This window comes from Lygodium microphyllum, chromosome 12 (assembly GCF_053477565.2).
Source record: "Lygodium microphyllum isolate KBCC chromosome 12, Lygodium_microphyllum_v1.1.10, whole genome shotgun sequence".
NCBI classification, from domain to species: domain Eukaryota; kingdom Viridiplantae; phylum Streptophyta; class Polypodiopsida; order Schizaeales; family Lygodiaceae; genus Lygodium; species Lygodium microphyllum.
Genome location: NC_141146.1, coordinates 19,362,762 through 19,379,109, shown reverse-complemented (window position 1 = coordinate 19,379,109; position 16,348 = coordinate 19,362,762).

Below are 16,348 nucleotides of genomic sequence, written 5' to 3'. Positions count from 1 at the left end.
GAAAAATAAAGGTCGCTTGATAGCAAAAGGAAAGAAGAAGGGCAGAATGTTTACATTGGATGCAGACATGTCTGAATTGAGTGCAGCAATGTTTGCACATGGGACTGGTGTAGTTGCAGATATTGATATCTGGCATAAACGCATTGGTCATGTTAATATACAACGACTTAAATCAATGCAGGCCCAAAATATTGTTGCAGGATTGCCAAAATTCAAGGTTGCAGAAATACATAAGGTATGTGAAGCCTGTCAGTTTGGAAAACAGGCAAGGAAACCATTTCCTAGACATATTCAAGAGAGTAAGAAGCCATTGGAATTAATCCACTCTGATGTGTGGACTACTAAAGCTGTATCTCTTGGAGACTATCATTATTTTGTCACTTTTATTAATGACTATAGCAGAAAAATTTGGGTGTATTTTATGGAAAAGAAAAGTGAAGTTTTTGGGCATTTCAAAACTCTTAAAGCTATGGTTGAAAAAGAAACAGGCCTGCAGATAAAATGCCTAAGGTCAGATGGAGGGGGAGAGTACCTCTCAAATGAGTTTGCAAGGTTCCTGCAGGAGCATGGCATAAAGCAGCAAATTTTCATGCAGTCATATCCCACAACAAAATGGAATTCCAGAAAGGAAAAACAGGCATATTGGAGAGGTATCTCGTGCCATGCTCAACGAAAAAGACTTGCCAGATTTTTACTGGGCTGAAGCAGTTGCTACAGCAGTCTACATAATGAACAGGACTCCCACTGCAGCAATACATGGGATGACTCTAGAGGAGAGGTATACTGGTAGGAAACCAGATATTTTTCATTTGAAGATTTTTGGTTGTATTGCCTATGTTCATGTGCCAGATGAGTTGAGATCCAAGTTGGATCCAAAAGCTGAGAAGTGCATCTTTATTGGTTACTCTCTGCAGCAGAAAGGGTATAGATGCTATAACCCTTCTACTCGTAAGTCTACAGTGAGCAGAGATGTTGTTTTTGATGAGATGAGTAGCTGGTATAAACCAGTAAATGTGATTGATAATGTAGATGCACAAAATAGTAATGCTGCACAGAATTCACAGCAGCAGTCACAAAATATTAGTGGACCTGGAGCGTCCTCTAGCAGTGGTTCACATTCTTCGCCATGGACAGGCAGATTGAGATCAGGAGAATCTTCTCAAAGCAATACAGATAGTGGTATTCAGGTATCACGAAAAGGAAAAGAGAAGGTAGATCAGCCCATGTTTGATATGAATGCAGGTCACTCTTATGTGGATGGTGAATCCAGTGGCTCAGAACAAAGCATTGATGATGAGTTGGGTATTCCTTCTATTGTTACACCTGGAGTAAGGAAGACCATGGATGATTTGAGAGCACCTGGGAGTGAACCTAGTTTGCGCAGGTCTACCAGAGCTAGGTATCCTGTGGATAGACTGAAATATGATGGATTTACAGCCATTCACTATGCCTATATGGTCAAAGTGATACAGGAACCAGAACCCACTTCTTTTGAGCAAGCCATGGGAAAAGAAAAATGGGAGAAAGCCATGGATGAAGAAATGGATGCCTTGGAAACAAATGCTCAATGGGAATTGGTACCTTTGCCTAAAGGTAAGAATGCAATTGGTTGTAAGTGGGTTTATAAGGTGAAGCACAATGCAGATGGTTCTGTGAATAGATACAAGGCAAGATTAGTAGTCAAGGGGTATGCACAAACATATGGCATTGATTATGAAGAAACATTCAGTCCGGTTGCAAGGATGGCAACCGTAAGTGCAGTCATTGCTATGGCTGCATCAAAGGGATGGTCTTTACATCAGATGGATGTAAAGAATGCATTATTGCATGGTGATTTGCAAGAATATGTATATATGAAGCAGCCACCAGGTTATGTGCATGCTGTTCATCCTGAGTTTGTTTGCAGGTTGAAGAAAGCCTTGTATGGCTTGAAGCAAACACCTAGAGCATGGTCTGACAAGATAGGACAGTATCTTGTCACTATTGGCTTTCAGATTTTCAAGGCAGATTTCTCACTTTATGTGAGAAAAACAGAGAAAGGTATTATGCTGCTTGTCATCTATGTTGATGATTTGATTATCACAGGTGATAGTGATGAAGATATCCTTCATGTGAAAATGCTATTGAAGCAGAAGTTTGAGATGAAGGATTTGGGAGAGCTGCATTATTTCTTGGGCATTGAGGTGATTAGATCACCAAGTGGGATACGGCTCTTGCAGAGGCAGTATGGATTGGACATGCTGTCCAAATATGGGATGACAGGCTGTAAGCCTATTTCAGTTCCTTTGGAGCAAAATGTGAAGCTGAGCGCAGATGCAGGTGAGCTTCTGGAAGACCCTACTATGTACAGACGCATAGTAGGAAGTTTGATTTATATGACTATTACCAGGCCAGATTTGAGCTATGTTGTTGGATTGGTAAGTCAGTTTATGTAAGCTCTAAGGAAACTGCATTTGGATGCGGCTAGATGCATACTCAAGTATGTGAAGTCCACATTGCAGTATGGACTACTTTATGAGACTGGGGTTCAGATACAGTTGTATGGATACACTGATGCTGATTGGGCTGGCAGTATCTCTGATAGACGATCTACCAGTGGATATATGTTCTCTTTTGGGAGTGCTGCAGTCACTTGGAGCAGCAAGAAACAGCCTACAGTTGCCTTGTCGAGCACAGAGGCTGAGTACAGGGGCGCAGCAATGGTTGCATGTGAGGTAGCTTGGTTGCATAAGCTGCTTTATGATATGCATCAGCCTACAGATGGGCCAGTTGTCATTTATTGTGACAACATGAGTAGTATACACTTGGCAAATAACCCAGTCTATCATGCTAGAACAAAGCACATTGAGGTGCATTATCACTATGTGCGGGAGAGGGTTTTACTAGGTCTTATTGATCTAGTCTATATCAGCACAGAGGATCAGGTAGCTGACATATTTACGAAGGCATTGGGCGCACAGAAGCTGCGCAAGTTCAGAGACCTACTTGGTGTACAGGAATTGGGATTGAGCTCGAGGGGGAGTGTTGAGATATCGAGCTCCACTCATGATATGCCAGGGTGACCGTTGTGCATTTATGTCACCGACTTGTCAGTTTGCAGATGCGGTTGGTACACCACCCATGAATAATAGCTAGATGACAGCTATCCTTATCTACTCTAGTTCGTGGCTCAGTTAGTATGCCACCTTAGTTAGTTGAGTTTGGTTTGAAACCCATATATAGGGTTATTCTATTTCTTTGTACTAGAGTTCTTTTTTGCTTATACAACTAAGAAGAGGAAAACTGTTTTCAGCCTCCACCTCTGTGTGTATTCCCCCATTGTGCAAGCAAGAAAGCTACAAGTGAGACTCCTTCCCTCTCTCCCACAATCTTGACAAGCGGTTGGGGGGAAGGGGTCGGGGAGAGAGAAGGGTAAGGGTAGGTGGATAGGGGAGGGTGTGGAGGGGGTGGAACGGGTGGAAGGGATGGGTAGGGGAGCCCATGGGATGGGGGGTGGGCATAAGGATATGGGCAAGGGCCCATGGGATTGGGGGTGCCCAAGGGGGTGCCCGTGGGAGGAAATGGGCGGGGGGGTCCATAAAAGAGAGGCGTACCCCCGTCCCGCGCGCGTGCGCGGGGCGGGGTAAAAAAATTTACCGTGACGAGATCGAAATAGCACCGAGATGGCGGGACGGGTCACGCGGACGCGATCGGGGCGCGTGGAGGCGTGTAAAATCGAGAACGGCCGCGTTCACGCGTGGGACGAGGCGCGCGAAAACACGAAAAAATAAAGAAAATTTAATATCTCCCAATCCGGTCATCAAAACGAAATGCCATAAAAACAAAAAGTGGGCAGGACGGTAGGGGGAAGGCAGGGAAAATGTGCAACGGGAGTTCAGGGGGAAAGACAGGGCATTCACATGCAAAAAACGCAAAAAACGGGTCCAAAAACACAACTAAAAATTAATAGCGAAAGATCCTTGCATCGAAACGAGGTGGAAAAAAAAGAAAAAATGTGTAGAAAGATGTGGCTAACAATCCTATCATGTCAAAACATAGTTTTGACTGAGATAAGATGCGTTCACATGAGAAAAACCCAAAAAACGGATCGAAAAATGGAATCGGAAATTAATATTGGACGAACCATTCGCCGGAATGACATGCAGTAAAAAGTAAAAATGTCCGCAAGAAAGGGATGTACATGGTTGTCATGTCAAAACGCAGTTTCGGCGAAAGTAGGAGGGGTTCACATGCGAAAAACACCAAAAATACACCCGAAAACTCATTGAAAAATTAATAATAATAAATCCAAAAGGAGAAAGAGGGTGGAGGAAAAAGGAAAAAGGTGGGGGAAGGCATGGAGGACATGATTGTCAAATTAAACTGGAATTCCAATGCAAACAGGGCAGGTTCACATGGAAAAATATAAAAAAGGCGCACGAAAAAGTTGTAAAAAACTGAAAAATTAATATTGGACAAACCGTGCAAAAAAATGACACGGAGTAAAAAGGAAAAATGTCAGGGAGAAAGTGGTTGTTAGGGCTATGATGTCAGATCATGGTTTTGAAGCAAGCAAAGCACGTTCACATGGAAAACCGGCTAATTTACACAAAATGCTTCAAAAATTAATAACTTGAAAACCGAGCACCGGAACAAGGGTAGGAAAAAAGGAAAAATGGTCAATTTGAAGGGATGAACAGGTTTGTATAGTCAGATTAGAATTCCACTAAACGTAGGGTGCATTCTCATAATAACACAGCAAAATAAGGGAATTAAGGAGAACTGCAAGGGAACAGCCCCGAGGGTGGGTGGAACATAAACGGGTGGGTGGGAAGGGACCCATCAAGGTAAAAGCAAGTTATGGCATGGAGGCATGAGTAGGTTGAGGCATATGCAGAGGGGTATGCAATGTAGACGCGCAGGGACGCGTCCCCACACTTAAAACCTTAACGGACAGGGTTAACCGAGCAACAGGGACCTAGGACCACGCAACAGACCATCCGTTAACGTCCCCACACTTAAAACATGACCGTCATTGAGAAACAGGGTGTAGGGTTAGAAAAACTTGGCCCATATTGTTGAGAATCAAGGGTGATTGTCGATGGCACGTCCTGTGTCGTTGTCGGCTGCAGGAGGTACCAAGGCATCTCCACAGCACACGTCCTTCATGGCAGGGACCACGCAGCAGCACCCAGGGAGGTAGCTGGTTGAAGAAATCGTAGAAAATTCGTCGATGATGAGGGATATTGCACTCAACTCATAGTCACTCAAATGGAATGAAAGAACAGTCACTCGCCCCATGACTAATGTCACTCGAGAAATAATGATTGAAACCCATATCTCGTACCCGATTTAGAAATTGACAAGGGAATGGTGCAGAGGGAGTATGCCAGGGTGCACAGTTGATGGTGCATCAGTGCGTCCAACCCGTCTGGTATAAGTGCAAGGAGGAAGGTAAGGGAGCCTTACAGTGCAGTGTACAGAACAGGGTGGCGTGTCCTGTGATGACGATAGAGACCCATCCCGGGGGTGCATAGGGAAACGGAAACATACCTGACTCCAAGTGTCGTAACGTCCCTCAATCTCACCTCTCGGTAATTGATTGAAGAAACTCCAGTCACACTCAGCCCACCCTCTGTCTCACGCTCTGTTGATAGATACAGAAGGGCAGCCCTTTCCTGAAACCCATTGATGTAATCCTCACAGTCGCTTATGCAAAGGTTGTATGCCTTGTGCGCATTTGATGGTGCAACTGTGCATCCCGCCCTGTGCCGACATACGGTGCAAGAAGAAAGGCCAGGGAGCCTTATGGTGCAGTGCACAAAAACAAATCGTGCTTTGTGCATTGAGAGGCCCATCCCGTGGGTGCAACACTTCATTCACACTTCTCACCTCTCATTTGATTTGAAGGGAAAAGATTGGTCACTCGCCCCACCCTCTGTCTCACACTCTGTTGATAGTTACAGAGGGCAACCATACTCACTTTCCCATCCGATTAGGATGAAAGCTCACATCACTCAATTGTTTGTCGATGAAGTTCACATCGTCTGTTGTTGAAGAGGCGTACCCAGGGAGGTAGCCAACAAATCGAACGTTGTGTTGGATAGGACATGTCGTCTACAAGAGGACAGTTAGACGCTCTGCAGAGAGACACAGGATACAGCGTACCAAGGGAGGCAGCTTCGGAACTGGATCCTAGGGATATCAACTGATGAATCCACTTTCTGGATTGTTGGGTGTTGCCACCTTTTCCACAGCCAGCTTCCCGCCCAAGGGTGTTTGCCACCTTTTCTTGGAACGAGGCCTACTATGACAGGGAATTGCTTCCTTTTCCCCCCATAACAGATTTGTTTGTTTTGTTTTCTTTGTTGTTTTTTTTTCTTCCTTGTCTTCTTTTTTCTTGTTTTTTTGTTATTTTTTCTCTCCTACTCCCGAAGGTGTTTCCACCTTTTCTCGAAGAATAGGTCAGCATGACAAGGACCTAAGTCCTTTTCTCCCATGTCCGATATGTATATTTTTTTTCTTTCTTTTTTTTCTCTTCGAATTAAGCAAGGGAATGGTAGAAATACAATTTGTCAGAACCAACCTCGCCACCGTCGCTGGTGGAAAATAGAGGATAAGAGATCAAGGCTGGAAGGTGGGGCTAAGGGGACTGAGGGTTGCATCCACCTCATCAAGAGTGGCTGAAGAACGGCTATCAGAAGTAGCATCATAAGAAGTACATTGCCACGCCAACGAGGGAAAGGATCAGGTGACCATGATTGTCAAGATCCCCAAGGAGGGAAGTACTTCTTCAGGCGATATCCATTGATCAGGAAGGGATCATCAGAGGCATCAACGGTTTGCACTTGGACAGAGCCATTAGGGTTGACAGCAAGTACTTTATATGGGCCCATCCACCGCTGTTGAAGCTTGCTAGGAAACTTGCCAAATCGTGAATCATAGGCTAGGACCAAATCACCTTCTTTGAACTCCTTGTGCTTGATGAAGCTGTCATGGTAAGCCTTGCGTCGAGCTTGCATGGCTTCCATGCACTATAGAGCCATCCTGCGAGTTTCGACCAAACATTCCATGTGCAGGAGACGGCGTTGTAGTGAATCATCGTCCCCCAAACGCTCTTTGATAGCCACTCTCAAAGAGGGTAATTCCAGTTCAACAAGGAAAACAGCTTCTGTACCATACACCAGCTGAAAGGGTGTCTGTCCTGTTATTGCTTTATGGGAGGTTATGTACGCCCAGAGGGCCTCTGTAAGTCAATCATCCCAGTCATGACGATGTGCGGCAATTGTTCTTGTCAGGATCGAGCAGAGGATGCGATTGGTGACTTCGACTTGGCCATTAGCTCTGGGGTAATAAGGAGTGGACTTGCGATGGCGGATCTTATACAACTCTGTCAACTCTTCCATGGCTTTATTAATGAAATGAGTGTCTCTATCACTTACCAGCCCTAGGGGACTGCCAAAACGGGTGATGATATTCTCGTACATGAACAGGGCCACGCTGTTGCCATCGTCCCGCTTTAGGGCTTTAGCTTCACACCACTTTGTGACATAATCTGTACATACGAGGATGTATCTGTTCTGTTTCCTTCTGGTGGGAGGATCGATCGGACCTATGAAGTCGATGCCCCACTTCTCAAACGGCTTCAAAGGAAGGATAGGTTGCAGTGGCATGGCACTTGTCTTCGTGGGTTTCTCCATTCTCTGACAAGCATCACATCTTTTACAGTAATCATAGGCATCCTTGTGGATGGTCGGCCACCAGTATCCTGCTCTAGCAGAGCCTTCCTGGCTGTTGCTTCTCCTGCAAAGTGGCCTCCACATGGCTCGTCATGGCAAGCCTTCAAAACAATCCCAATCTCATCTCCTGCAACACAACTTCTAAGCACGTCATCTTTGCCCTTCTTGTACAGTGTACCGCCTAATAGGCTGTAGGGGGCTGATTCTAACATAAGCTTCTTCCTTTCCCGACTAGAAATGCCAGGAGGGTACTGTTAGGTTGCCAACAGATTGGCAATGTCTGCATACCAGGGAGTTACAGTTTCTACCAGGAATAGGGAAGCATCAGGGAGGTCTGGATCATCCTGCTCCTTGTCTGCAATCTGTGGGATATGCGATAGATGATCAGCCAGAACATGGGAACGACCAGGTTTGGTAATTACCTCAAAGTCGAACTCCTGGAATAGAAGGAGCCATCTCATCATTCGTCCTTTCACATCAGCTTTGTTCATCAAGAAGGATAGGGCCTCATGATCCACATAAAATTTAAAGTGGGTAGATAGTAGGTAATGGCGAAACTTTTCCAGGGCAAACACCATTGCCAAGCACTCAAGCTCTGTCACTGTGTAGTTCCGTTCCCTATCAGTGACTTTTCGGCTTGCATAATAGATGGGTTGATCCAGCTTCGAGGAGCCCTTCTGGCAGAGAACTGTGCCTAAGCCTTCAATTGATGCATCAGTGTGTACATGAAACTCCTTCGTCCAATCAGGAGGTTGCAGAATGGGTGCCTCAATCAGACACTGCTTCAGAGCGTTGAAGGCTTTGTCACATTCTTCCGTCCAAGTAAACTCTGCATCTTTCCTCAGAAGCTTGTGCAAGGAGGTTGCCTTTGTTGCAAAATGAGCTATGAACCTCCTGTAGTAACCCACATGGCCTAGGAATCCCCTCAATTGTTTGAGGTTGGTGGGTGCTGTCAGAGCTGCGATCTTTTCGATCTTTGCAGGGTCTGTTGATATCCCTTGTGCAGAGACAATGTGGCCCAACAGAACTCCAGAAGAGACCCCAAAGATGCATTTGTCGGGGTTGAGAGAAATCCCATACTCCCGGCATCGAAAAAAGCATTGTTTCAAATGTCCCTAGTGTTCTCGAATCAAACTATAGACACAGAAGTCATCCAAATATACCTCAATAAAGTCATGCAAATGATTTTGGAATGCGGTCATCATGACTCGCTGGAAAGTAGCAGGGGCATTGCAGAGCCCAAATGGCATCACTCAATAAGCGTAGGTCCCCCATTCTGTGGTGAAGGTTGTTTTGGATTGGTCTTCTTCTGCTATCTGCACTTGGTTATATCCACTGAATCCATCCAGAAGGGAATAAAGCTCATGTCCTGCCACTGTGTCCAACAGTTGGTCTGTGAAAGGGATAGGAAAGTAATCCTTCTTCGTCTCGAAATTCAACTTGCGGAAATCCACACATATACGAAGCTTGCCATTCTTCTTGGGTACAACCACGATGGGTGAAACCCATTCACTATTTGCCACTGGATAGATGAACTTGGCTTCCAGAAGCTTCAGCAGCTCTGCTTTCACCAATGTGGAATAATTCGGGTTCATTCGCCTATGTCGTTGCCGTACTGGCTTGGCATCAGGCTCCAAGTCAATATGATGCTGACATATTGTGGGATCAATCCCCTTTAGGTCTTTGTAGGACCACGCAAACACGTCCAAATTTTCTTTCAACAAGTGGTACAAAGTTGACAACTCCTCTTCTGGTAGGCTGCTACCTACCTTAAAATGGCGTTCAATGCCATCTGCATCCACAAAGGTTAACTGCCTTTCGCCTTCTACTTCACAGATGAAGGTCCCGCGGACTGCTTCTGGATACAGATCCGACTCCTTCAAGGGAGTGGTGTCCTCTTCTGATGTCCCACTAGAACCAACTTCTTCTTTTGGTGGAGACTTACGTTGCTCCTTGAGATGTTGAAATGGGATTAGAGCCGTTTCGGGTTTGGTTTCAAGATCAGTTACCTCTTGGTTTGAAGATTCCTCTTCTGATGACAAGTCCAGGAACGTCACATAACAGGGACCCTCTGATTTCTATTGGAATCGTGAGACTGGTGCTTGTTGGCACGGTGCATCATCATCATCTTTTCTTGGCAAAGGTGGGTGAGGGCAGCAAGAGCCATTGCTGAAAGATGGCTTGTTCTTTTTAATCCATTTCTTATAAAGATTTTGCATATGAGAGGATCCATTTACCAGACCAAATGGTACCATCACCATTCTGTCCCGCAACATGAGCTCGTCTACTTCTGATGCTTCTGGAACTTCTTCTTTATATATATCGTCATCAGGTGGGATAGACTCTTCCATCTCGCTTTCATAACCTTCTTCTTCAATATCATCTCCTTCCTCTTCTGTCTCTGTCTCTGTCTCTGTCTCTGTCTCTGTCTCTGGCTCTGTCTCTGTCTCTGTCTCTGTCTCTGTCTCTGTCTCTGGCTCTGTCTCTGTCTCTGTCTCTGGCTCTGTCTCTGTAGGAGCTCTGTAAGAGAATAACAGGTCCTCTGTTTCATCTTCTGCCTCTGTCTCTGGCTCTGCTATGGCCATGTAACAGGGAGAGCAGTACATCCATGCTTCTATCTCATTGTCAAAAGTGATTTCGGAAATCGTTCCTGGTTTAGGCAAGAAGTATTCACCCATTGACAAGGACTTTGCATCTTTTGGGAGTTGGCTTACAGTATCCACTGTTAAGGAACGTGCTACTGTTTTCTTAGGAAGAATCTGTTTGACAACATCTTTGTCTGCTGATGTTCCATCTATAGCCTCATTAGGGGAGTCAGAAGATAACTACAAGGAGATGGATCCATGTCCTTTTTGAGAACCATATAGCTTCAGCACCACTTTGTTGGGTTCTCTACCCAAGGTCAAGATTCCTTTGAACCAATCCGTCCTTGCTCTGGCTTTAAAAAGCCATGGTCTGCCCAGTAATGGGGGTAGGATGTACCATAAGAGTTTGGCTTCACCACCAGATAGGTTAGCCAATAATCTTTTCCATCCACTGTAGTCTTCACATATGGGAGAATGCCCAAAGGCTTGATTCTGCTCTGATCCGCCAGTCTGATGAGCCATTGGGTTGGTTGCACACCTTGTAGGCCTAGATCATTCATTGTCACATCCGTCATAATGTTCACTGATGAACCACCATCAATCAATGCATTTGCAATGAAGCAGCTTTCTATCCACATGCCAGTCTCTGGGGTACTAGGATCTAGGAAGGCGTTAGCCACATCCACTTCTTTTACAGGCTCTGGAGCTTTGTTGGACTTTGTTGTTGTTGAGGGAGCAATCCTTAATCCACGTCTTCTTGTCAATATACTTTTGAATCTTTTGCGGTAACTGGGGGACAGCATCAATAATTGTCGAAATGTGAGGTTTGGTTTAAAGGTATCTAGATCTCTGACCAGATCATATTCCTTAATAGGATCCACTGGCTTCTCTAACCGGTTAGGGAATGGGACGACACCCATTTTCGTTTTTCCTCTTTCTTCCAACAGGGGCATCATGGGGACTTCTTCTGCCACTTGTGGCACTTCCTCCTCTTCTATCTCCTGGACCTCTGGTCCTATCTCTGAAACTGTCTCTGTGACTCTCTGTGGCACTATATTGCTCTGTACGGCATTGTCAGGCTCTGTTCTGTTCTGTTCATCTAGTGGAAGATTGAACTTCACTATTCTGGCAGGAGGATTATTTTCTTTCTGGATAGGTGGTTCCTTCTTCTTTGCACGCGTGATGGCAGCAACTTCCAATTCCACTAAATTGGAGGTAGGCTCTTGGGCCTTGGCCGGAACTATTAGTAGCATTGTTTTTCACTGGGGTTGGGCTTGGACAGTCTTTTGCAGTGTGGCCTTCTCCTTTGCATCGACTGCATAAGGGCTTGTAATCCACTGACCTTCTGGGATTTGGACAATTTGGTGAAATGTGTCTCTTTTCTCCGTACCTGTAACACTCCACTTCTGATCTCTGACCACCGCCAGACTATCTTCCTCTGTAACTTTGGAATGGAAATCTTCTTGGATCGAAATTAGGACCAAACTCTCTAGGCTTGGGTCCAATATCCTATGTTGTCATTTTGGATTCCAGCAAGTTGAATCTTGCGTCCTCTTCCTTTCTTCTCCTATCATGCATCTCCTTCAGAGAGCAAATATCCTCTGTATGGTTCTTTCTCAAACAGTAGGAACAGAAGGCTCCAGGAATGGTTGGTTTTCGTGTACATTCAGTGGCTAAATGGCCTGCTTGATGACACTTACCACACCAAGTATTTGACCGCATCACATCTCTTCCTGCTCCTGCAACGTTGGATATGCTAGCGGTATTCACTTTCAGCGTCTGTAGCTGCTCTGTAATCACATCCACCAACTCCTTTTTGATATTTACAACTGAGTTGGATAAATAATCCTTCAAGCTTTCTCCTCCTGAGGTACTGGCTATAGGGTTTTGAGGAGTCTCTGTAATCACTGCATAAACAGGTTGGGCTGGTGCAGAGGGATCTTTGTTCTGATTCTGATTCTGAGCTCCTGTTTGAACTGTTGGTGGCTGTTGGCTCCAGTTGGTAGGGTTCCACTGTTGCTGCTGATTTGGCATTGGGAAATTTGTTTGGGACCATTGTTGTTGTGGTTGAACCATCATTTGAGTCATGGATTGTGGCCACTGTGGATTTGGTGCACTGTACTGTGATGCTGGGGGCATCTATTGGTAGGGGTAGGGAATAGTCCTTGGGACTGCATTTGGTGGGTACATCATTCCTGGCATCAGAGGAGGTAGGACTCCTCTTCCTAGATTCATCGCCTATCTAGCTTCCACTTCATCGTACAGACTTGCACCTTCTGTTGCAGCTTGCAATGTGGCTGGTCTTTGCACCTCCACAAACTTACGGACTTTTGGTTGTAATCCTCTGAGAAACACCCCCTTCTGAATGCCATCATCTAGATTATGGTTAGTCCATCTCTTCAGGATGGATTCCATTCGTGAGACATAAGCTTCTACTCTTTCTCCAGAGGACTGACTTAGGTTCATAAATTCCTCTTGCATCCGCTCTTCAAAACCTTCACGCCTGAATTTAGTGAGGAAGGCCAACTTCAGGTCGTCCCACTGCCAAAAGTTCCTACTGCTTGTCTCTCATACCACTGAAACGCCGCGCCCTTGAAAGTGGCGGGGAATATTGCTAACCAATGCTCAGGGGTTCTGGCATTGTTAGCCACACATGCTACCGTAAACTCTGCTACATGAAGAAAGGGGTCTTCATTGTACTCTCCCTTAAAAACTGGCAATGGGACTACATTCGCTGGCCTGTCATCAATATTTCGAGGACAGATCTGAGAAAATCTATCTTGTAATATCAACAAGCTTTTTTATTAGGTTTTATATGATCACAATGAAGAAAAGAACACCAGGCACAACAAATCTTCATGCAGCATCATGTAGATCTCCCACGGATTTGATAGAATCAACCATATTCTTCAATATCTTCACAAAATCCATCAACATAACAAAGAAAGCAAAGGAATACACCATCTTTGAATGGAAATACATCACATAGTATTCATATTCAATATCTTCATACTCTTCTCTCTCAATCTCTCATATACAATCACTCTGTTTTAGTAGATTTGGCTATCTCTGACTCTCTCTCTCTCTCTCCATCAATAATACATCATATCCTCACTACAATCTCTCATAATCGCTCTCAATAATCCTTCTTAGGTCATGGATACCCCTCCCAAGAGGTATGTCTGATATGAAGAGTCACCAGAGCCACTACAATGTCTTTTCACAGCTCACCAACTATCACTTCACTTCAGTCTTTACTTGAGTCTTCAGCAGCTACTTCTTTCACTTCTTTTAGCTCTTTTGCACTTGTATTCACCTCTTTCCAAGGCTAGAAAACTTTCCCAAGCTACACTCTCATCCAACAGAACACATACAAAAGCATACAGAACAGTCACAGTACAGTACCAGAACAGCTACAGTACAATTATAGTACAGAGACAAGAAGCTCTACAGAAGATCTACAGAAGGTTACAGAAGGTCATCAAAACCTCATCACTCATACTCAAACCATTCCAAACCATCAAAAACTATTCAATAAACTTTCACAAAATCTCAATCTTCATCAATCATCAATCCATGCTTTATACAGAAGACAATCAGAACAAAACAGAAGCTATACAGAAGGTATACAGAACCAAACAAAACATCACATCTCTACTAATAAACATCATGAGCTTCCAAAACATAATCAATATCATCCAAAACACTCTCAAACCACTTCCAAACCAATCAATCATCTCATAAAATCAACCATTCAGCTCTCAAAAACAACAAAAATCAGTCAAAAAACAGGTCATTTCAACACTCAACAATCAACACGTCCGAAATTTGCGCCATGGGATGATGGGGATCAATCTCCTGCCTATAAGCAACCCCCCATTTGATCATTGGGCTTGCCTACCCTCTGTTCTTGTGTGGAAGAAGACAATGAAGAATAATGGAGGAAAGCTTGTCCAAGTGAGACCGGATTGCTTCCGGATGGATGAAGTCTTGAAGAGTGTTGTTCTTGAAGATGCTGAGCATTAAATGCATGCTGGAAATCAGTCCCGTAATCAAGACCAAGAAACCGAGACCTAAAAATAAGCGGTAATGCTATTTTTATAAAGAAAAATGATCTTTTTATGCTATTTGCTTTATGAAACTTTGTTCATATGGGATGAAAGTTCATTATGACATTGTTTTCCATGAGTTTCAACTGTTTGCAACCTGAAAATCAAAAAATATAAGGCTACATGGTTGGAATTAGTGTTAAAATTGTTCCCATTTCTATGTTTTGTATGTATTTATTGTTCTTTTAAAAGAGAAAAATGCATAGAAACCCTATCTAACCGATCAATGATGCAAAATACTAAGAGTTGGATGAGGAGGGGATGAAACGTTGGAAGATAAAGAAAAGATTTGATTTATGCATTGCACTTGGCATATAGGAAACAGTTTAAATAAAGAGGATGGTAGCATGAGCATATGGCTCGGTGCTTCCTTTCAACGCAGCACGCGTTAGTAAAATTCATGGAAAGAATGCTTTATGCACTATGTACCATACTGATTTTTCTTTTGTCTGAGCACATAGCCATACACAATTTGCATTAAGCATAATAATTAAAAAATATCAGAAGAACCTCCTGGATGCATGGCACCTGTCTTCCTTAGATTGTGACCAACGATGAGTGTGAGAGGATGTCCTAAGCTGTAGGTTAGTCGTTGGGTCCTAAGGGGAGAGTGTAGTGAGGAATGGTACATCCTGGAACGTAAAATATTGATACCTTGAGAGGAGTTTGTGCTCGTTTGTGTTATATGTTTAGCAGCGCATCAAAGGGCTAATCCTTATGATGTAGGAGAGCTGCAGTGGGGCTCCGACTATTAGTCGGTGGAGTGCCTCCATATGTGTGTGATCGTGGCGTTATGCCTATGTACTTTGGGTTCTCTCTCTGAGGAGTTTTAGGGAAACGTTCGACTATAAACTATAAACGCAAGAATTAAGCTTTAGGATAGTTTGTCCTTTAGCATTGGATTGACGCTCCTAGTCCACAAGGTCGTGAGGGTGTTTGTGTGTCATGAGCATGAGGTCCGGCTAGTGCCATAGCCAGTGCCGACCCATTTCAGGTCCCATCAGTGGTGCGTCTGCCAGGAGCCGCTTATAAGTGGTGGTTTTCAGATCTAGGGTTTCTAGGGACCAAAAGAAAGTTGGTTTATGTCCTCTGACAAGGGCCGTCAAGCCGAAATCCAAAAAGCAGAACGTGCTGAGAGAGCTAGACGGCGGTTGGAGATTGTAAGTCGTTATTCTTCTCAAAGGAGTAGCCCAATACGTATAAGAGGCAGTAGTCTTAGTAACCCAACTGCTCTACATAGTCCGTTAGGTGCAGGAGGAAGCGTAAGCTCTTCCTCTTTTCCACCAAGTCTACCCACTTCAAGTGGGGGGGTGAATTCACCCGTTCAAGCTTCTATTGTTAATCCGATTGTTGCCATGGCACAACCCATTGCAATTCCTGCAGGGACGCCGGATTTACCAGCTTTAAGAGTTCCCTTGCCCATTTTTAATGGGTTAGCGGAAGAGGATGCAGAATTTCACATTTGTGAGTTCCAAAGATTGATATTCAATTATCGCATCCAAGACGAGGGACATCTCATGATGTTCTTCAATACGACGTTAAAAGGAAGGGCTGCGGTATGGTATCATAGCATAGAGTCTGGGACCATAACCACAATTGATCAATTCTATGCAGCTTTCCGAGGAGAATATGCCCTTGAAAGAGGTGGCCAATATTGGTTGCGGGTCTTGAATGTAACGCGCAAGGACCCGACAATCGATGTGCAATTAGTATAGTTAAATTTGACCCCACCTACCATATAATTGCTTCATTGTGGTCTATCATCTTGGCTCAAAATCTAGACATGCCATCATAGTTGCAATAGTGCCCATCCATAATAAGATTCCAATTGAAGAAGAATTACACATAGCTAGTCACTTTTCAAAACCTTCATTTAGTTATTTCATTACTTACATTTGTGGATTGGCTACCAACAAACCAACTTGGATTCTTTTGT